At 37.9% G+C, this 23925-nt stretch overlaps 1 protein-coding gene across 13 annotated transcripts in view; it reads left to right on the top strand.

The window, feature by feature from the left end:
* Window positions 1-23925, top strand: part of SGMS1 (sphingomyelin synthase 1) — a 299689-nt gene that overhangs the window by 215843 nt on the left and 59921 nt on the right. The window contains exon 1 of one of the 13 annotated variants that reach the window (XM_081268410.1): window positions 20958-21081. The exons of the other annotated variants lie outside the window; for them this stretch is intronic. The gene's annotated coding sequence lies outside the window, so the exon portion shown is untranslated. Of the gene's footprint in view, window positions 1-20957; window positions 21082-23925 lie in introns of those variants that run through there. 13 annotated transcript variants of the gene reach the window in all.

The following is a 23925-nucleotide window of genomic DNA, read 5'->3' as shown; positions in this document are numbered from 1 at the left end:
CTGTTTTTTGCTTGGCTATTTGCTTTTGCCTTCCTCTTTCCCTCTTTTGCCTGCTTTTTTCCCCTGTAAGTTCTTATTTTTGTCCTATTGACTTGTATGAGCTTATTTAAGTGTGCAAAAGTAGTATCATTTCATATGCATGTAAGTGTTTCCCCCATGTCATCATGGGGGCTTTTGATTGTCATTAAAAACATTGTCTTTTAATATTGAACATTATCCTTTGAAAAAGAAAGGAAAGAAGGGTATAGACTGGGAAAAGTTGGCTTACTTTCTGCTGTTTTTGTGGCTTAGTAGTTGTAGTTGGGGGCTACAGGTTATCCCCATTGATCCTAATGTGTCCCAGCTCTGTAGACCCTCTGTCATTAAGAGTGTCATTAAGACACTCTTCAAGAGGCCTAGGCAGTTGAGTTTATGAACAGCCTTGTCTGTTAGTATCAGAACTGAGCCATCTGGAGAGTTCATTCCTGGTAGCCAGAAGTGTAAGTAATGTTCCCCTCTATCCTGAGCACCTAGAATAGTTACCTAGATCATGAAACACACTGTGTTGAATGAATGAAGAGCAGGAAGAACAAGAGGCGCTGGGGGAGAAGGAGCAAGAATCAAAAATTGACTGTGTGGAGCACTTAAGTCAACCAGATCTGTGCGTGCCTGACAGATATCCTTTTGGAGTCTGCAACATTTCTGTTTCCCAGCTTTGTAATTCCCACTCAGTTAGCTTCTAAACAATTGGTATGGGTTCTAAGATAGTAGTATATTTATCTCATAAATTTTCTAGGACATTGAACATGCAAACAGTGCACTTGTGCCAAATGTTGTTTGTTTGAACCTCTTCTCTCTTTGTGCTCACATAATTATCTGTCTAGACTGGACAGTGAGAGAGAATCAATGTCTGTTCTCTTGCAAATGGTGTTAGAAAAACAATGTGTATCTCCCATTTAAAAAAAAAATCTGATGTTAAAATAATAGGCCAAGAATAGATTTCTCTTCAAATTTCTTCAAAGAGCAAACTTATTTGAACATTTAAGAGACAAAAATTGATTATACAAATGTCCATACTTGTTACATACTGTGTAAACAAAGGCTCAGCCTAAATCCCAGAAAAACAGTGGGCTAATTACTTATTTAATGAAATATCTCCAGAGAAGATTTTAAGGATTTCCTGATAATTCAAATAATCTATATTTATATACTTATTCATATATATGGGAATCCTTTTTATAGTATCCTATAAAGGGTAACAATATTGTGTTACAGTATTTAGTTGGTTTGGCATATAGTATTACTCCTTGAAAATGTCAATAAATCTTAATTTCTAGTAGGATTATGGCCTCTTTTTTTCCATTTGGCCTGAGATGGGATGCATAATGGCTTTGTTTACTCTCTGGAGTTTTATGAAGGCAATTGACTCAATCAACTTGAATTTACTGAAATAAAAGCCTACAATAGGAAAAATAGATTTACTTTTGAGAAAGCTAATGCTAAACTTTGACTTCTGTTGCTGTTCAGCAGCATTCAGTGTAAAGATAATTGGGCGCCAGAACATGAGAGAACCAAACCCTGTTGTTCTGAATGATCCTGGTGCTTATCAGGCATCCGTTCCAGTACAGACTGATGAAGTAATTGATGAATGATGACACCATCGATGAGACAAGTTTATTGTAGTTTGGTAATGGCAGTTTTCTTTTCTAAACAGAATATTGAAATGAAAGCTAAATGGAGATGTTTTAATTGTCAAAGGGAAGCTCATGAATGATTTCTTGGGTCCCACAGTTTTATACCACTATGGTTCAACTTGCATCTTGGGTTTTTGCTTATAAATCAAGTTGACGGAATAAGGCTGACGGAAATTCATTTGTGTGTTTGTCATTGACATTTTGTACAGGAGGATAAATGAATATGATAATGGAATCTATTTTGAAAAATGAGTTTCTGAAAGTAGTTTCGGTGAGGACAGAACTTTGGGTGAGACCATGGTGCTTTGTTGAAAACCAGTTGGCTTTGGAGAAACAGAGCAAATGAAAATAAAAATTCTGTGCCAGGCATGGTGGTGCACACCTGTAATCCTCATGAATTGGGAGGCTAAGGCAGGAGGATTGTGAGTCCAAGATCAGCCTCAGCAACTAATTGAGGTCATAAGCAATTTAGCAAAACCCTGTCTCAACATAAAAAAATAAAAAGGGCTGGGGATACTGCTCAGTGGTTAAGCACCCTGAGTTCAATCCCTGGTATGTATGTATTATGTACGTATGTATAAATAATAAATAAATAAATTCTGATGGCAATTATGACAAATATAAAATGCATGTATTAAGACGATTTCAGGCACTTTTGTGAGGTATCTCTGGTTAGGTGGTATACATTTTTGGTGGCATGTAGACCTTTTGGAGGAATGCTTTGCAGTTGAAATAGAGTATGAACCATTTGAGAATCAAAGTGAAGGGACTCTTTAGAGGAAAAGCAGAGGCTTTGTAAACACACCTTTCCCTTTAGGTTCTCAGAATTTCCACTCACTAGTGGGCCCAGATAGGAAATACTGTGAGCCACAGTTTTCTTAATTGGTACAAATGAAGATTAAACATCTACCTGAGAGAAATAGATAGCAATCACTCTACAAATATGATTCCTTTAAGAAAGTTCTAGTGTTGTGCAGATTGAGAGGGTGGCCACTGGAATATATTTTCAGAACTGTCAAAGTTTAAAATGTTGCTTAAGATATAAAGTCTGAGGAATGGGGCTAGTGTAGAAGGTGCTATTTCTCAGTGAGGCAGAGAGTTTCTCTGTTATTAGTATGTAATCACTAGTGAAATTTTTTTTTCCTACAGCTGTCACATATGTCAGATAATTGACCCTGGCTTATGAGGCCACAAGTCCCATTGAGGTCAATTATTAGGCATAAGTGTTTATATCAGAGCGTTAATGTTTCAGGAGCCCTCTGCCATTGGTCTGGTCACACATTAATTATTGCCACTGTGAGGCAGCGCAGTTGCTGGGCAGCACCAGGGGAAGTTGGTCAAAACACATTGAGCTGCTCCACCTGGGAGCCTTCTGCCCAGGTACCCCCCTGGCCTTAGTGTGGCCCATAGGGAGTTTGGTGACATCACTGTTGGCCATTGGGATCTGAGGACTGTCCGGACTTTTGTTATTGCCCAATGCATTCAGTATCACAAACTGATCCTGAATGTATTTGCAGTAATGGAGGGATGAGGGCCATGTTTTCATATTTCTTTTCTTCTGTTTTTTTCTAGATTCTTTTTGTATTTGCTTCTCACTAGTAAGAGTGTCCAGGCTGGAAGCTGAGAGAGTACTTACTGCGTGTTCGGCTGTTCTAATTGCCTTGTATTATGTACTTCACTTAGTAAAGGCAAAAAGCTGCAGCACAACCTTGACCTCTATACTAACTGTCCTTTCCAGGAAGAGTATGCACAGTTATACTGAATGTCGGTAAAAACAATATCAACAACAATATAAATCCCATTGAACTAGTGATAATTATCTTAGCACCTTGGTGCATACACTTTTAGATTCCTTCCTTGAACTCTGATGGAAAATCCTATCTCTCTGCCCTCTTCTGTTTCCAAGCACTAAGCATAATGAACAATTTGGTAATTATCTTTCCAGCTGTTTGTGCATTTATGCACATTATACAGATATAGATGATCCATACACATTTTTTCATATATTCTGCTACTGTATGTATGTTATATTGACCCGTTGGGTGCTCTTTTTCACTTAGTATATCCTGGACAAGCTTCTTGTGTATCATTGGATATAATCTAACATTATTATTATTTTTTTATTGACTACTGTGTGTGGACTATATCACACTTTTGCAAGATGACTGTACTATAATTTCTTTCACTGTACCACTTTCATTACTAGTGGCACACAGTCATTTTCCCTACATCATTTCCCATAACTGCACAGATTTTATTGCATGAAAGAACTAGAATTAATCCCCTCTCTTGAAATTCAGAGTATTAAAAGGTTCAAGGATGTACGTTCTCAAAACTGGGAATTCCAGCACATCCTTACTTAGTTACTTTCCAGTCTCTTTTAAAATGCTAAGTCCAAATAATCACCCTGTCCTTTTAAACACACACACACACACACACACACAACTTCATTAATTAAGTGTATAATTAAGTACACAATTCAGTGATTTGTTTATTTATTTTAAGTAAATTTACTGAACTATACCACCAGCACCATAACCCAGTTTGAGAACATTTCCACCACTCCAGTAAGGTTATTCTTACTCTTTTACATTTAATCCGCACTCCCATTCCAGCCTCAGGCAACCACTCATGTGCTTTCTGTCTCTGTAGATTTGCTTCTCCTCAACATTTCATATAGCCTGTGTCACCTTAAAAAATTTAATATCCATGAGTAATATTTCTTTTCTTATTCTTTTTGAATAATTTGGCCCATATAAAACTCCTGGCTAGAATTGTTCATTATATTAGGGCTCAGTACTGTCTTGAATAATAATATTTACATTTCTTCTATTCCACGAAGAATTTTTCTTTCATTCCACAGAGACAAATTACCTCTAAGACTGGGAAGCTTTCTCATAATACTTGCCATATCAGAAGTGAACCCTTGAATGATTTTTTAGTGTTAGATGCTTTCTTTATGTGGTGACTTTAAGGTCATTGTTAGCTCGACTTAGTTTGAGAACTGAATGTGAGTTGGTTTCACTCATGACATGCTACCAAAACATCAAGAACTTGGCAGAATCTTGCCCTTTGAAAAGTAATACTAAAGCATTCTTGATCATGACATCCAAAACCTGTTTTTCTTTTTTCTTTTTTCATTGGTGCATTATAATTATATAAAATAGTGAGATTCACTTTTATAATTCGGTCAATTTCATTGCCTCTTCCTCCCCCTTTGGATACTAAGTGTTAACGTCAGATTGCTTAGAAAAGTTGATTAACTTGATTGAACTAAAGAACTGTAGTGTTAAAATAATTAAATTTTTTTTCTTAGTTAATAATGCTTATTAGTACATTGTAGTTATGCATATAGTAGGATTCATTGGCATAATCATACATGCATGGAATATAATTTGTTCTGTTTCAGTCCCTGGTGCTTCCTCTTTCCCTCACCTCTTCCCTTCCTCTTAATTTTTCAAAATTATTTTGCCATTATAAATCATTTAAAATTAAAAGCTAATATTTTTTTAAAATTGTGGATAATTTTATTTCAATATTTAATATTTCAATATCAGATGATATGATCAGGTTGTCATCTGATAGTTCCCGTATTTGTAGCTCCCCCTTTCCTTTCCTTAGTCTTTATGGTACTGAGGATTGAACCCAGGGGCACTCTACCATTAAGCTAGATCCCCAGCCTTTTTAATTTTATTTTGCAACAGGATTTCTCTAAATTGCCCAAGGTGATCCTCTCACTTGTCTTCCTTCTGATTTGGCCTTCCAAGTAGCTGGGATTTCAATCCTCTGCTACACCCTGACTCCTGAAAGTATTTGGATGCCTATTCATTTGTAGTTCTGCTATGAGTCTGAATTTAGATGCTCTACTTTGGGATTTCCACATTAAATACATACATAATTATTATTAATTGCCATTTCAAGTGGATAATTTCTACTTTCCAATGCCTCTACATTTTCAAAAGCTCAGGGAGAGTTGGAAAAATAACCAAACAAATCTGCCTGCCTCTTTTATTACTGAGAGGAAAAAATATGAAGGATGCTGTTACTGTATTCTAATATGTTAGCACACCAGGGTACAAAGCCTGAGGATTGAAGTTTGTGTGGGTAGCACTTTGAAATGCATCTAGAAAGCAGAAGGCGTCTCCAAGTCATGTTCTGAAAAGGAGTGAAGGGAGACATCAGTGCAGTTCTCAGGCGCCACTCCACCCCTTTGAGGCAGATTGTGTCACCATCAGCCTCTCATGGACCCCCTAATTCATTGTGGCTTCTTTGTGAATCAGTAATTAACACCTAGGGAAAAGAGCTTTTCTTTAGAAGAAATAACAGATTTGTCTTGAATGCTGTTGGAACCTGCATGGTTACTTAGGTAACAGCTATTGCATTTTATCATTTTTGGCAAGTGGAGAAGGTAGCCTCCTCAACTTGGGTTTGTCTTCTAAAGAAAAAAGCAAAATAATATGTAGTAATGGGCCAGGAACTGTGGCTACTCAGGAGGCTGATGTAGGAGGTTCAAAAGTTTGAGGCCAGCCTGGGCAACTTAGTGAGACCCTGTTGAATGACAGTATAGGCATGTGTCCTCCTTGGTATCTGCAGAGTGCCTGCACTGATGGAGCTCTCTGTCGGTCTAGGGGTGCAGCAGGCCATCTACTCAAGAGTGATGTGCTATTTGCAAAGAAGGCACAACTCGGATGTGTCAATTTAGTAATCACATCAGAGATGTTGGATTATGAGTCAGTGCCGTGAGGATTGGTAGTGTTCATGTAATAAATGAACTTTCTGCTTTTGATTTTACTTACATTAATTTTAATTACATTCAATTTGATAGTATAAATCAATAACTGATGTTCACATTTTGAGTGCCTCATATTTTCTGAGCCCCCAAAAGCATGCTGAGGAGTGGAGTGCAAATCATCAGGAAGTAATGCCATTGTCCCCTACGACTTTCTCTGTAACAGCCCTTGAGGCTACTGCTTTGAGTATTGGGAGCTGTTGAAGGGCGGGAACCCAGCTAGGAAAGCTATGTACAAGCTGCTGTTATCCTTTTCTTAAGAAAATCTTTTGGTACTGAACTTGGAGGAGGAAAGAAGTTGTGTAAATACAGCCATTTGGGGTGTTAGGTGCTGTTGGATGTAGAAGGTAAAAGAGTACATAGCCATGATTGTGAGCAGGTGGAGTACTATAAGTAGTCATAATTTGTTGAGCACCTGCTGTGTACTTATTCTGTACCTGGTGCTTTGAAACTATGTCTCTCTCAATCCAGTGAGGTGTAGATAATAGGTTTTTGTATTTTTATAGCTAAGGAAACTGACTTGGAAAGGCTATGACTTTCCCAAAGTTACAGGTGGAGTCTAAATCTGGTTCCATTCTACTTTGTGTCTTGCCTTAACACTAACCTGATCTTTGCTTTCCCTACTTCCAAAATAATGTCCTCTTCCACAGTCCTGAAATTTCACTTCCCTTTGTATACTCTGAAACTGTTATCCCATAGAAATGGGGATATAGATCTTCTGAAATGCAAAATCCTAGGGAAGAGAAACTCACTTGGCAGTGAGAATGGACCTCTGCCTTGCTCTGCTCAGGTCCTGGCTGAGAAGAAGTGGACTCAATGGAGGCTGTGGGTTTGGGAAGGAAAGAGGATCAGAGGCCATTTAAGCTTGGGCTGTCAGAGATTTGGGTCTGGGAGCACCACCCAAAGGGACATAGGGACACACAGACTTCTATGGAGATGGCTACTGACAGGTTTCACCCAGGGCAAACTTTGCCCCATCTACTTTCATTAGAGCTTTTCATCAAAGAATTGGAGAAAATGCAGTGGGAACTGCAGACCTTGGTTTAGTTCCTCTTTTTGGTATAATTGGAATGCATAGTTGGGTTTTCAGTCATTTAAGGTGGAAATAACAAAGAATTATACACTGACCATGAATATTTTATTAAATTTAGAAATATAAACATTTAGCATTTTTCTGTCTTTTAGGTAGAGTCAAGGAATTTTTCTTTTGAACACAGAACCTCTGATTTGTGCTGTTATGTGTCCACACAACCACACATGTGATTCGTCATCTACAGTGTCCAGTCTTTATTTCTTTAAACAGAACATCAGCACTTTTAAAGCAGCCCATTACAGATCCTTCTGGATTTTTGTCACTTTTTCTGCTCATAATATTTAAGTTGCCTCAAATACTAATTTTGTAGCCATCTTTTTTTTTCTTTTTAGCTATTTATGTTTTCAAGTCCTTCTAAAGTATTCAACTTAGTTTTAATGAAATCACAGCTCATTTTCTTTTCAGATTTGGATCTTATTGGGTATTTAATATTTAATTAAATTATGTAATAACAGAAACAAGTACAGCCTGCATAAACAGGTTGAGAAACCATTACAACCAAGTCTTTGTAAACATTACACGTTGGCTAGTGGCAGAGGAGTTGCCAGGCTTAGCTCTGTCCAAGGACGGTGAATTGTTGCTTAGTCATCTGCATGCATCAGTATGACTTAGCAAGTAAGGAGGAATAATCTAGTCCGAGGGTTAAGTAGAAATCAATTGATTAGGAAAACTTTAGCTGTAGTACAGTTGTACACCTGCTCCTTAGTGGTCTAAAGAAGCTGTGTATTACAGTGTCTCAGGTATTCCAACAACTTACTGTGGATTGTATCTTGAATTATAAATGTGCAATATGCCAATCATAACAATAACCCATTGATTGTTTTTATTACTGTGTTAAAATAACTGGGACAGGCTACTTTATAAAGAAAAGAGGTGTATTTAGCTCACAGTTTTGGAGACTGAAAGTTCAAGATCAGGCAGCCCCATCATTTTGGCCCCAGGAAAGGGCGTAGTGTTAGATGGCATCAGGAAGCCAGGAACATGTGCACACTGAAGAGATCACCAGGCCAGACAAGAGATCACAAGGCTGAGCAAGATTCAGGGGTGAAGCCCAGACTTATAAAAATCTCGTGTCTTGAGGACTAACTCAGGGTTCTCCAGGAAATTAGTCTTAATCCTTTTGAGGGGAGTGTCCTCCGTGTCCTAAGACCTCCCTCTAGGCCACCATCTTCAAGTTCTATTCCTCCCCCCAATAAGACCGTGCTCAGGTCAGACTTTTGACACGTGAACCTTGTGGGACAGACCACATCCAGACCATAGCTTGTTGGGGGGTCTAATCATTTTTCAAAAATTGCCCTCACCCCAGAGCTTGATATCTCCGGATAAAGGGACAAGTTTATTAGCTGTGAGCTCACTTAGTGCCTCTAGAGAGCTTCTACCAAACTTTTTATGTTATATAAAAGTTAACAGGAGCCTATGCAGATTAATTACAGAGTTATTCTATGTTTGATAATATACCATAAATGGTATAGTTGTTTATTAATTTGGTTCATTATTTGACTTACTTTACGAGGCAGTCACAGTCGTTAGTGTTAAGTGTTTTTTACATTTTTGTTAGGCAGAAAAGATTCATACCAATTATAAATTGCTAAACAGTTTGATGTTGAATGAAAAGCAAAAACCTGTTGAGGGGAACACCATTAAGAGTGGGTCTAACAGTCTGAAAGTTGGGGTCAAAGTTGAATTGTTTTCCTGTCCCTGAAATTGTTAGATTCTGAGATAAAACATAAATGTAAAGGCAGCTGTTAAAAAGAGTGTTTTTGTTGTTGGATATTTACTTAACATAACCTCAAATTTATTTTAATTTATCTTTGGTGCCTGGAACCAGAATGTGTGTAGACCTGTTCAAAGATGGTAGCTTCTGAGAAAACCTACAATATTGACAGTTGTGGGCCATTAATTAGCAATTGGAGATTCCAACTGGATGTGATTTTTGAACAATGTGAAGAACTTTGCTTTATGGTGTTCATGGTAAAGAATGCATCTGTAGTTTCAGGGGAGGGCCATCATTTATGCCATACCTGTGTTGCTGTCCCTGAGTTCCCTGTTTCTAAAAGTAGGAATTCATGTGGCTGGTACTGGAAGTTTTGTTGTAAGACACATTAGATACTGATTCTTTGGGTATCAGTACTGAATCTTTAGGTTCAATCCATTTGCTAGATTTGGCTGATAATTTGGCCCAGAGATTTGCCAAAGCAAAATGAAAAACATCAAAAGATTCACATTATCTTCTCCTTCAGCCCAGAAGATTGGCCTGTATCCACAAAGATGTATGACTCGGGTGGCAGAGGTGAGGAGTCTAAATGTTTGGGTAATGAGTATCTTGCTCTAGTCAAGGAACTGAGCACAGTGTCCCTAGGATCTATGAGACCAAAGGCATCCCCTTGATTTTGAGAACTGGACCTTTGTCAGCTCACCTTTGAGACCATTTAAGGTCTTCTGGTTGGCCTCAGCTGCTGTTAGCTAAATCTTGGTTGTCCATGCCAATACAAAGATATTTGCCAAGATAATCTTTTGCCTTTTAGATGTGCAGATACCCACTGTCTGTAGGTATTCCTACTAACTGAATTGAGTGCCATTATCAATCCTGGCAATCAGTGGGGTGACAGATCAGTGACTTAAAAAAAAATGGAATTTCTAAGAATAGTTTCTCTTTCCTGACCTGCCGCCTTAGCTGCCATGGTGGTGTTGCTCAGCTATTTCCTTGTTGTCTGGTTTGCATCTGGAGCTAGGAAGGAAATACAGAATGAGGAAATACAGGGTAAGATAACACTGAGTGAAGTATTTCTATTATCTTCCCATTAAATGTGGCTTAGATTTCTTCACTTTTTCCATCAATCTAATGTGAGGCATCTCTGGGTGTGATCTTTATTTTGTTTCCCTCTGTTGACTTAATCTGGTCTCTTCAGTCTGAGGAACTAGATGTTTGGATGTGGGCTAGAGGGTAAAAGCCCTACTAACTATAATGAGAGTCAGGATAATATTTGGGTATACTTTCAGGATCAGGTCCCACTTGGCTTGAGGAATATTGTGTGAATGAGGAGGTTATTAATAAGGTGGTGGCCAAACAGTATCAGTGAGTGCGAGAGGCTTGGAGGAAAGAGCTTTGGCTTGCTTGAGTAGCGACTCCTCTACATAGTGGTCATGTGAAGTCAGTTCACTAATTCTTTGGTTTCATCCCACCACTCAGCATAAGTTCCATGGTTCAATTTTTCTTATATTTTTCTGGGTGATTTATGTTTGTGAATATGTATTATTTTTTAAACAAATCAACTCCATACCAAATTAAGTTTCAGTTTAAAAAATATTTTAGAGTGCTAGTTTAAAAAATTTAAAGTGAGTAGTATAATGAACTCCATATTCTTATCTTGCAGGATTAACTATCAACTTTCTAGGACTCTTGTTTTCTTCCTCCCATTCATTCCCCCTGGTTTGTTTCTGGGGAGAAAGGACCAATATTTCTAAGTAAACCTCAGACATCATACCCTTTCACTCCATTACTTTGTTCTTTGTTTGTTGTTTGATTGTTTACTCTTGTCTGTTGACTTTTCTTTCTCTTGTTCCTGAAGTAACACCTGGACTCTGCCCTGGTGATGTTGTAAAGATGCACCTTTTGGTGGCCTTGTCCTTTGCATGAAGTTGGATGGGCTGGTCTCAGGGATCCTGAGTAAGACCACCTTCCTGGTATGGTGTCTGTGTCTCAGTCACTAGTAGAACTTGGCAGTATCACTGCTACCTTCCTACCTTAGAGTTAGGAGAAAAGCAGGGTACTTACTGTATGACTGTGTTTAGAAGAAGGAGGCTCAAATCTAAGTCATAATGATTTGTATTACTTATTAAATTCATAAAGCATGGGTTTAAATAAGACGACTCCATGGGGATGTAGCTAGATCCCATTTTGGTTTTCTGATTACCTAGACCAGAAATTGTTGACTTTACAAATTAACCATTTATAAATTTGCTATTCTTGGAGTACAGTAATAATTTGGGCAACATTTCAGTTTCTAAAGGCTTCTATATAAGTTACATGTGTCTCACAGCAGAATTGTGAGGAAAGAAACGTGCTTCTCCCAGGTGAGTTGAGAGAACGGAAGAAACTGGGAGGACAGAGGTCAGCGTCTCATTATGGGTCCTCTGTCCCCTAGCCTAGAAATCTGTCTCTTTGGAATGTGTTTTGAGTTGCTTTGGAATGTGTTTTGAAATCGGAACATGCCTTTTTCTTGTTTCTTTATGCTTGTGTATGATGTTTGGGAAATTCACAGCCCTTCTGAAGAGGTCCTGGAGATGCCTGAAGAAGGCTCCAAGCTTGTTGAGACTCGTTCTGTGGCAGGACCAGGGTAACAAGCACAACCTCTCTGGGAGCCCTTTGATTGCTGATGTCACCAACTCTCTCCCCCATGACATTGGTTTCTGCTGTACTTTGCTACTACCCCAGATCCAGGCTGTGACCCCTTCTGGGGACATTGAGCTAGGTGTACTCATTATTGTTGTGACAGAGCGGAATTCATTAATGTCTAAAATGTCTGATATTTTCCCTGGGGACCAGAAGTATTTTGATTCAGTAGAGAAGTGGTATTGAAATTTTTCTACCCTCTTGGAAATTTTGTTGCCAGCACCAAATTGCCCAATCCCTTTCAAAATGAGTAATTCCAGAAAAGATTTTTAAAATACCTTGGCTTAAGTTGCCTGAAGGAATAGAATGATTCTTCAGGGTTTATGCTTTATTCAGGAAATTACTATAGTAGTAATCTAAAAATCTGTGCACTTTATTTTTCCCAAAGATACTTTATTTTCTTTTATTAGTTAAAATTGGTTTCCTGCTGAAGTGTCTTGCCTGCTGCAGTTATAGTTCATAAAATATGATTTATGCATTTGATTTAGGGGCATTACTCATTATTTATACCACCAATAGTTTAAGAATGGAACATAATTTTAGTATGGATCTCTTAACCTTTGCATATTATTCATGAAGTTCCTCATATAAAATAGTTTAATACAGTTTTTCACATGAAGTTGCTTTGGAAAAAGTGAGGGAAAGATAAAATCAAGAGAAGTATGTACCATGGGGTGTTTTAAACAGACAATGTCATTTGCAAACACATAAAGTAGTCAAGATGGTTGGTTAACCAAATATTGTCAAACTAAGGTTCTGGTTTTAACAAATAGATAAAGCAGATCTGCAATTAGTACGTTAATAATATGCAAATAGTACAGCCAACATGATTACTGACATACTTAGAAACAGTTTTGTTTGTAAAAAAACAAAACGGCTTCATAGGAAGTCTAAAGGGATGTGGGGCTTATTCAGGAATTTATGTCTCACGGGCATGGGCTTCTGGAACTGGACCGAACACCAGAGGGCTTTTATTTGGGGGAGGTGGTAGTGGCTGAGAGGGGAGGGTGGGGAAGAAAGAGTAGAAATTGAATCTCTTCCATTAAGCTGCTCTCAGCTTTGCCAGTGTTGGCCTCATGACCTTGGGGAAAGCACTGTGTTCTGATGATCGCTGTTGGTATAAAATTTGAGGATTTGACCACATTTGTGATTCTCAAATCAGGGTACTTGAACTCCCCCAGGTAGGAGGTATCAAATAACATGCCAAGCACAGCATATATTTAAGGATTTGGGCAAAGGCAGTGGTTTTGGTTTTAGTAAAGTGTCTGTGTTATAGAGCAAAAATAAAATTTACATGTAGTTTAAAGATGAACTGTCAATGTAAAATCTTGCCCCTCTTATTGCAGAGCCTCTTAGGGCTGTGCACCTAGACTTTCAGGTGGCTGCATTGGCCCTCAGCCCATGAACGTCTTCACAGAAGATGTTCAGAATGAGAGTTGATATTTTTGCCAGTTGCTAGGTGATATCTAAAAGTTTCCTTCACTTATAGTTTACATCATTCTTCTGTGAGAACTGATGATGGATACCATCCCATAGCTATATTAAAGTATTCTGGTTTTGTTTTTCTTTTATATAAAACATCATGTACTTTCTGAATAGTATAATATATAGGCTCATTTTTCCCTCATTTATTCTTCAGTATTTATCCAGTGCCTGCAATATGTTAGGCACTGTTTTGAACTTTTTGACAAACACATTTTCTTTATTTTAAATTTAACATAAGTAGTTAATATTTTGAGTAGGTAATACATTTACATGGTTCAAAATTCAAACTGTATGGGGAAAAAAAAAAGTAACAAGTATACTTACCTCCTTGCCACCCAGGTCCACTCCCTGGAGGCACTGAATGTTGGCTAATTCAAGCCTTCAAGCTATATTTTATTTATATATTAGCAAATAATATAGATTGCCCCCCCCCACTTACACCGATTTTAGTATACCATGCATTTGAATCATCTTCCTTCTTTTTTACTATAAGGATTGAATTCATCCTGAAGATAGTATACCAGTCCATTAGCACTGGTTATGTCGGAAGGATAAGGTTGAGGAGGTAGCTTCGTGTTTCTGTCTTCCCAACTGTTTAACTCTATGTACTTTTATATCGTTTAAATCTTTTTTATAAGAATATATATTTCTTTTATGGTAATGAAGGACTTCAAGTGTGTGAGATAAACAAATTTACCAAAAAAAACTATACATTCGCATTCTTCCAATGGGTCCCTCCAGGCTGAGGACCCACTGGTGTGTTTGTGGAGGGCTAACTGCCCCATCTGTCAAGGGAAACCTCTGAAGAAATCCCTTAGTACTGCTTTTTCACCTTGGCCTCAGTGGTTTAGGAAAGTAAAAGTACAGAGAATTTTCTCCTCTGGGCAGGGTTTGCCCCACATGTGACCCACACCTTCCCAGATATGACTTATTCTCAGCAAAGCTCCATGTGATAGATGTGGAAAGAGGCCCAGGGGTGAGACAGGCACTCCAGAGCCCGGAGGAAGGCTCTGCCCCAGCTCAGGCTTTGCAGGAAAACTGCTCTTATCTCCCAGCTAATGGAAGAGGGTGGGGACAGTAGACAGTTTGCTTCAGAAAAGAGGAAGAGTCTAGGGGAGCCTTTGTTGGGAGCCTTCTGGGTGATGTAATGTTTGACCACCAGTGTGTGTATGTGAAAGCCTCCAGAAGAATGGAGGGAGAAGAATCTGTTAACAATGACAACTACCATATCAGTGCTACGGTGCATCTCACTTTGAGGAAATGAAAGCATATCTGCATCCCTTCAAGGTTTGAAGGTGCACCACAGTTGGAGGTACCCCTCTCAGCGGTACAGAACACAAACTTTGAAGCCTCCTGTAGGAGCTTTGCTCCAGTGTACGACGTTGACGTTGAGTATCTCACTTTACTATCTTACTTGTCAGTGCCCAGGTTCCTCCATAGGTCAATTCTTACCCCTTTTTGTAGGATTGCCTTGCATTTGATAGCTTCGGTTTATAAAACACTTAGGTCACAGTAGGCTCTCAGTGTATGTTAGATGTTATCATCTTCTTTCTGCTAGGAGGAAGAACAGGAGCTGGGAAAGCAAACAAGTGGTGGATCTTCCAGATGTGCAGAAAAAAAGCTATGGGACCTTTGGTTGCTCTCAGTTCTCTGCTTTGAAAGTTCAGTGCTCTTCCAAGTAACTTTGAATTGCCAGGGTCTGTGGTTCTCATCCTGGCTGGGGACATCAGGATCCCTCTGTCACATTGGTTTGTGCAGGACCACACCTGCATTTTTTCTTAGCAGCATCCAGGTTCCCACTTTACGGTTGAGAAAACATAGGTGGCTATTAACCTTCTTGGTCTTTCAGGTGTGGATGCAAAGCTTGATTAGTAATGACAGTTTGTTTTTATGGAATACTGAAGGAAAGGGTACTGGGGAAATTAAAAAACAACAGCAGCAAAAAACTTGTTTATGAACACTTGTAGAATGGTCACTGAGCCCAAGCCAGCCTGATTGTGAAACTTCTGTTCGTGTCCTAACTTTACCATAATGAGATTGATTTTCTAATTACTTTAACTCATAATGATCCTATAATGCTTTTGTAGTTTCTCTCTAAGCTGTATAAAGTAATATGATCCAACCTGCAGTGCAGTAAATCTTATTACACTGTTGTTTTATAAATAATGGTGTAGGTTTCTAAAGTTGAGGTTAAATCCACAAAGGCTATGGCACAGTAATTAGTAGTATAATTTTTCATGTGGTCAAATAGAGAAGTGTTTGAAATCTCAATCTGACTCTGCAGACCCTCAGGATTAGTTTTAAGTTCATCTTTCTGATTTCTTCAGCATATGATTTATATTTTTAAAGGAGGGATTGTTTCATAATAGGTTTTAATGATCTTATATTAGATACGCTCTTGTATAATTTAAACTCAAGTATAACAGCAGAGGCAGCTGCAGAAGAAAAAAGTTTGATGTTATAAACTTATAAATCCTTGCAAGAGAGTCCAGAAGAGATTAGTGATTTTACAAGAGATAATAAATGAGACAGAGCCCTCCGCGGAGGTAGGAGGGGTTTGGCTCCTGTATCACATGATCACAGGCTAGAAATCAAGCATGAGTGCCTTACATGTTCCCAGGCTCTAATTACAAAACCTGTTTATCCAAGGGAAAGATGAGTTGGGGTAAGTTAATGCTATTATGTAATAATGTGAATATGTAACAGATGTGATTCTGCAATCTGTATTTGGGGTAAAAATGGGAGTTCAAAACCCAATTGAGTCTAATGTATGAAAGATGATATATCATGAGCTCTGTAATGTTTTGAACAATCAATAAAAAAAAAAAAAAAAAAGAGTTGTGCCATTGGCAGTCCTACAGCTCAGGCTCTCCCAGACCTTCCCTGCTCATCTCACCTCCTTCTGTCCTATCCCCAGAATGTCCCTAAATTACCTTTCTTCTCAGATCTTACATTCCTTTATCTTAGTTCGTAGTAATCATTTTGCAGAAAAATAATAGCTTTACTTAAAATGTAATAATGATGATTGATTTCATGGAACACTTATAAGTTCAAGGCTTGGAGCGCTTTACTTCTTTCATTTAGTCTTTATAACAACTCCACAGGCAGCTTTGCTTTTATTGTACTCTGAAGGAAAAAGGACTCAGAAGTTAAAAACCTCACCATGGTAAGTTGCCAGGAACTGGTAGAGTGGATATGGAACCCAAGTCTACCTGATTCTGAAACTTCTATTATTACTCCTAACTTTACATAACAATAATTGCCATTTGTTGAAGACTTACTGTGTCCCAGGACCATGCTTACAAAAACAGCTCTTCCAAATTACCATCTTAAACAAGAGATCAGGGTTAGCATTGCTGGTGATGAAGCGGATTGATAGCATCGCCTAATAGGACAGAACATCACTTCTGGGGTATTCTTGCCCAAAATGCATAACAACCCCAATCTAATAATGAGAAAACCAGCTAAGGTTCTGCAGAATAACTGGTACTCTTCAAGGTCATGAAAGGCAAGGAAAGACTGAGAAACTGCCACATACTTGAGGACTAAAGAAGACCCAAAACTAATTGATTGTGGAATAGAAAAAAAAAAAAAAAGGATATATGGAGGGAGAGGACTGGTGAAATTGAAAGAAGATACGTCATTTAGTTAATATTATAACTGCTAATATCCTGGTTTTGATGGTGTATACTGTGATTAATACAGATGAAGCTGAGTGAAGGGAATGTTTTAGTTTTCTGTACTCTTCTTAAAACTTGTGTGAATCTAAAATTATTTCAAAATGAAAAGTTTTTTAAAAGTTTTAAACGTTCTGAGGTTTATATTAGTTATTCTCACTTTAGGATAAGGAAACAAGAGGTTCAAATGTTAGGCAGTTTGCCAAAGATTGTACAAATGTTGGTCATTGGTGAAGGAAGGAGGAAAAATTTTAATCTAGTCTTGGTGATTCCAAGGCCCATGCATAGGGCTGGGGATGTGGCTCAAGCGGTAGCGCGCTCGCCTGGCATGCGTGCGGCCCGGGTTCGATCCTCAGCACCACATACAAAGATGTTGTGTCCGCCAAAAACTAAAAATAAATATTAAAAATTCTCTCTCTCTCTCTCTCTCCTTCTCTCTCTCTCACTCTCTCTTTAAAAAAAAAAAAAACAAAGCCCATGCATAACTTCATCTGTTTAATATCATAGACACAATGTCTTATTAACAACAGAATTTTTTTTCTCATAGATTGGAGGATAGGAAGGAAGTCCAAGATCAATGCAAAGTTCATATCTTGCCCCTAGTCATCTTCTTATTGTATGCTTTCATGATGGATGGGATAAGGGAATTCTCTGGGATCTCTGGTATAAGGGCACTAATCCCATTTGTGAGGGTTCTGCCATCATGGCATAATCACTTCCCAAAGACCTGGCCTCCTGATACCATCTATATGGGGTTAGATATAAATGGGAGATGTTGCTGTATTCGGTCTATTGCACCATGTTGACCAGTCTGCTTTAAGGCTACCTCATGCTGATATATGCATGTTTAAAACATGAGCCTTGATCCAAACCCCATTCCCATTAAATAGTTTTTATTTTATATTGAAAACATATGGTATTTTTGTGCCTAGAGAAAAAAGTAATGAATACATTTCCATAATCATATGTAATATATAGACTGTATTTTTTGTGTGTAAGTAATATATTAGTAGAGAATTTGTACATGAGAAATTTTGAAAACCACATGAAGCTGTGCAAATCAGATTTACATATATTTTTACCAAGGGAAGTGAAAACTAATCATTATGAACAATTGTAATTTCTTCAAATGGTTCCTACATCCCGAGTCTCACAGTTATAAATGTTGTGTTTACTTCTCTTCTTGCTGCCCAACTTTCCCCAATTTTTTCCTATAGTTATGGTTGGTACAAGGTATTCAAATGAAGCACACTGTTTAATTCAAAACATATAACAAGAAACTTCTTTTGTTAAAGGATCCATATTATGAAAAAAAAATGTTTTGAGACTCAGGCTAAAAAGAAGAATGAAAGTTTTGGAAGAAAAAAAGTAATAAAATCCTGATAATAGGACTGGAGTTGTGGCTCAGAAGTAGAGCACTTCCCTAGCACATGTGAGGTGCTGGGTTCAACCCTAAGCACCACATTAAAAAAGTAAATAAATAAAGTCATAAAAATCCTGATGATATATGATTACAACAGAAATATTTTAAATTTTAAACAAAAAAGGAGAAATGCATCTTTTGATTCTGTTCATCTCTAAACAATTTAGTGATAAATTCTGGATAACAATTTAGTGATAAATTCTGGATAATTCTAGTACAAAGATCTAATTTTAAATCACTAATTTTCATATACCACAGAAGCCCTCCTCTATATCATAGGTACAGTACATTTACCCAGAATTTTTGCTGAATTGGATAATTCTACAAAGTGCTTTCAAATAAAGATTCCAACATATATTTCTTTCCTTTAAGAAAACTTTTTTATTCTTTTTAAAATATCCTTATATGTTTGCTTATGATTCATGAAGCTTATAACCTGCTCCTAAAGACTTTGACCTTTATATTGATATATGTAGTAAGTTTTTCATAGGAGTACAAAAAACCAAGTTGCTATTAACCAAAACATTACATCAGAGAATATGCCACGGTGCTAGATTAATAATACATAATTCCTGTGACCAGTTGATAAAACTAGACGCTCATAAAATGAAGGCCAGAGTGACAAGGCCTATGAAGTTTAGTTTCATAAGACCAGAACTATTTCAGGGGCTGTTTTCAAGAGGAACTGTAACTTAGATCTTGTCTGCTAAATTTAGTTGGTCAGCTCACCAGGTCTTTCCTCTCAGTTTCTGTTTATAATAGAGGTGGGAGGATGGAAAGGGAGACTGTGTGAGTACGTATGTATGTGTGTGTTGGAGGAGGGCATCCACCTTTAAAACCACTATTTTTGTAGACTTTTATTGTTTATAAAAGTAATGTATTGATTATAATATATTTTGAACTATAAAAATATATGGAGAATGAACTTACCATGGGTAACTTTTATGAATTTGATACCATAGATCTAAATTGTTAATTTTGTGTGTGTGTATGTGTGTGTGATAGAATTATTCCAAAAGCATGATCATGCCATACTTTTACTTAATATAAACTTGCTAAAATTAAATCATCACATGCATTTTTCCCCATATCCTTGAACATTTTTTAAGAAGATAATTTATAATTGTGTGAAATTCTTTCAGCTCATTTAATAAATGTAATTAACTTAAAAAAACCATTTTTTTGTTGTGGCAAACTATTCATAAAATTTACCACTTGAGCCATTTTTAAGTGCACAGTTTAGTGGCATTAAATCAAATTATATTGTTGTTCATTGCTATCTCCAGAATTTTCCATTATTTCAAACTGAACGTCTTTGAAATGTTTAGATTCAGAACAAAAATGAGTCCCCAAGGCCGAAAACAGTTTGATCTACAGTAAATTGAAAACCTACTCCTTCACTTAGAAAGGGATTTCCCCCATTGCCCCTTTTTGCTCCATTTATGTTTACTCTCAGTTAAACAAAGAGATTTGGTGACTACTGAGGGCAGCATCCCACTTGGGCATAGGAAGTGCTCCCCGAGTTTATTTGTAGTACTCTCATTTGCACTTGAGAACATTTTCCTAGAGTTTCTGGGAGACACTATTCTCAGACACTGTTTCATATACTACAGGACTCAGCCACTTTTAAAATTCTCAGTTATATATTTGTTCTAATGTTTCTTAATTTTTTAAAAATAGCCAATACACTCCACGCCTGTTTTCATATATATTGTCACCTAGAACAAGGCTTAGTTTAAAAAAGAGAGTATGTGATTCTATTAAAGGAACATTAATTAGTAAATTACAGTATTGGTGCTACTGAGGTGGCACATTGGAATACAAATAAACACTTTTGGGGAACCAGGTCTGAGTGGTTGTTGAGCCCACCTTCCATTGCAGCCTCTCTGCTGATTGTCCCAGGCTGCAGAGGAGCTCAAGGACTTTGTATAAACTGAGAACACCAGGTCTCTCTGGTCTACATTCTCAGGGACTTGCTCCATACCCAGGAAGCTCATTTCTGTTATTGCATTCTACTACCGGTGATGGTTTTACTGTTTGCATTTTAGAAGGAAGAAAAGATAGGAAAATCTATCTTATAGAAGCCTGTCTCTTTTTTGATTAAAAAAATGCATGTGATAGAAGGATACAGGTCTGTTTTGGTGGCATGGTAGGTCTTAGTTGGCCATGGTAGGTCATGGCAGGCCTTTCTGAGTGCTCAGACTCTCCTGGGGGTGTTATCACTTATGCAACCATCGTGGGTAGGGAGGGGTGGATGAGCTCCATCCTGGGACTGGGATACCTGCAGGGCCCTTAGGGGGAGAGGGGGGAGTTACTCTTCAGGTCCTGCCTCTCGTGGTTTTTTTTTTTCCTTTTGCTCTTGCCAGGATTGCCACTGCCAAGAAAGGATGGGACAGATCCCAAGTAACCTATGTTTCCAAATAGGGAGGGGATAGAAATTCCAAGAAGACATGGCTGCAAGAAAACATGACTGCCTGACCTTGACAGCTTTTCCCAGGTGGTCATTATATTTAAGAAGGCGTGTCACTCTGGACCTGAGAATTCTTAGGTACTCTTCTTTTCTTCTTTCTTTTTTTTTTCTCCTGTGTGTGAGCTCCCTCTTCTCTTTCCCTCCCCCACCCTTCTCTCTCTCTCTCTCTCTCTCTCTCTCTCTCAAGAATAGAATGATAATCTGATATATAAATCATACATAAAAAAGTAAAATTTCCTTACTGCCTCCAGTTCTCTATTCCTATTCCCCCTCGGCCTTTGTATAGGTGTGTTTCTAGACTCTTTAGGCTTACGTATACATACACACATATACACATATACATACATACAAATGCACATGTCCACATATCTGTGATAAATAAATTTTAAAATGAAAACTATTTACTTCTGCATCACAGACATGTTGCTATGTACAGATATACCTTGTTCTTTGAAATGACTGCCTGGTATTGTTGTGAAGAGACACCAAATTTATTTATCCAAAGCACAGTGAGGGATATTTAGGTGCTTTTGAAAATTCTGCCATATAAACAAGGCTGCCATGAACATTTTTGAACATGCATCTTGACTCACTTTTTGATATTTTCTGAAAGCAAGAAATGGAATTTCTGCAACCTAAAGTACATTCAAGATTTTGGCTAACAGTGTCACATTTCCATCCTTACATAAGAGTCGAAAGTTTTGCTTTTATTTATTCTTAACATATACTTCTCTTCTATTTCACACATTAGCACCTTTTGTTTTGTGCTGGGGATTGAACTGAGGGCCTCAAGCACATGTGGTAAGTGCTCTACCATAAGCCACATCCCCAGCTCCCCACTCTTTTTTGAGACTGGGTCTTATTAAGTTGCTAAGGCTTGTTTAGAACTTGTGATCCTCCTGTCTCAGCCTCCCAAGTAACTGGGATTACAGGCATGTGTTACTGTGCTTGGATTGACCCATTAGCACATGGCTTTCTTGTTGGAACCATGCATTGCTCATTGTTAGAGATACATAGGGATCTAATGTTATGTTTAATACAATATTGAGTAATATAGTAACTCCGGGTTCAATTTGTTATTCTGTCATTTTTGTGGATGCTGGTTTGTTATATCTTTAAGTGGCATAATAGCCATTAGGTAGAAACCAAGGCATTAAGAGGAAGTGCTCAGATTTGCTGGACACTATTAATAATAATTTCACATATTCATCCATTCAACAGATATTTACTAAGAGCCTTTTCTGGGCTAAGTGTTATATTAGTCTGGGAAAGTTTTGGGTCAGTATGTAATTTTATGCAAGGATAGAGTACTTCTGAATAAAAGTTTCAGATTAGTATATGAATATGCATTTGAGTGGCTATTAAAACATTTCAGATACTACTGTTGTGGTTGGCTGTGCAGGAAAAAACTGCCCAGGTCACACTATCAGACAACATTTTTGTAAGCCCCTCTTTGCTTATGATCTACATGCTTGTGTGGAATAATGTTCATTTTTCAAGCTAAATGCTTCAAGGAATATAACTAAAGCTAAAATTCTTTTTTTATGTTCTAAAATTTAATGAAACATGAGTGAATTATAGCCTTTTCATTTCTTTCCCTCCTCCCAGCTCTCTGTGGTGTGCCCTTTTTTTGAAAAGAGTTGTTTTGTTTGGGTTGTTTTATCCTAAAGAAGAAGAATGAGGAGGAATCAATAGAAAGAAGTAAATGATTCCATTAATCACACGAAAGACTTTTCCAGAAAAGAGGCTAGTGTAAAAACTGCAAATGAAATGTATAAATACAAATTTAAGGCTTTATAAGGAGTTAAATTGTTCTTGAAATTGTAGCCCCCCCCAAAAAAAATTAGATATAAAAGCAAAATCAAGCACTGGTATTTGGATATCTTGGTAGAAGAGTGAATATTTTCAGGCAAAAGAAGTGATTAAAGCTTTTGAGAACAGGTGTTTCTCCTGGATGATCCAGGTAAGTCCTTTATGCAGTCACAGGTATCCTTGTTAGGGGTGGGGGAGATCCTATCTATCTCTCACTTCAGCATGGCACTGGCTGTGCATGGGAGTGGGCCTTTCTCCATCTCACACCACCTGACTTCCCCTTCTTCCATTCTGTCTTGAGAGAAACGTGGCCGCTCAGCAAGGCATCTTGTTCCCAGCTCATTTCTTCCATGTCGTCTTTACTCTTTCCTCCATAACTAGGAGGAAGTTGGGCTCCTTTCTCAAATTTTGTATTTTGCCCAACTATTAATTCACCCCTCCTCCCCCGCATTTCATTTAAGTCTGTTCTAGCTGATGCATCATCTTGGGCCACAGTTGCCTCAAGGTAGGGCCTGACTCTTAAAAAGTCTTACATCATCTTTGATGCCCTTAGTATCTTTAACCATGACCCATTTTATAAATCATAGAGCTTGGTGCTCTGTGACTAGGCTGATAAACACCAGTTACACCCTTAAATCTTTTTTCTCTTTTAGATTGTTCTAGACTGGAAATCTGTGCCTTGGTTTATCTCTGTTCCTCTTCTGATAAGAGTTATCTGTACCACTTCCTGAGGACTACCACTCAACCTGCTCTCTCTCTAAGCTCCAGGGAGTTTCCTGATACTAATCACTTAATATTAGTTACCTAATACTAATTTCTTCCTGCTCGGTTGCTCTGGTCTCCTAACCCACACTGTGGTCACAGTTTGTTGTTGTTGTTTTGAGATGGGGTCTTGCTGTATTGCCTGGGCTGGTCTCAAAATTCCTGGGCTCAAAGATCTTCCTGCCTCACCTCCCAAGTAGGCTGGGACAATAGGCATGCATAGTATCTGGGTACCATTATGGAGTTTTCTTGTTTGTACTGGGGATTGAATCCAGGGCTGCTTAACCACTGACCACTTCCCCTCCCCCCGCCCCACCACACTACCTTTTATTATTTAATTTTGAAACA

Source organism: Spermophilus citellus (genome assembly GCF_964194105.1).
Source record: "Spermophilus citellus genome assembly, chromosome: 15".
NCBI lineage: Eukaryota > Metazoa > Chordata > Mammalia > Rodentia > Sciuridae > Spermophilus > Spermophilus citellus.
This window is presented reverse-complemented; position numbering and strand designations above follow the sequence as displayed.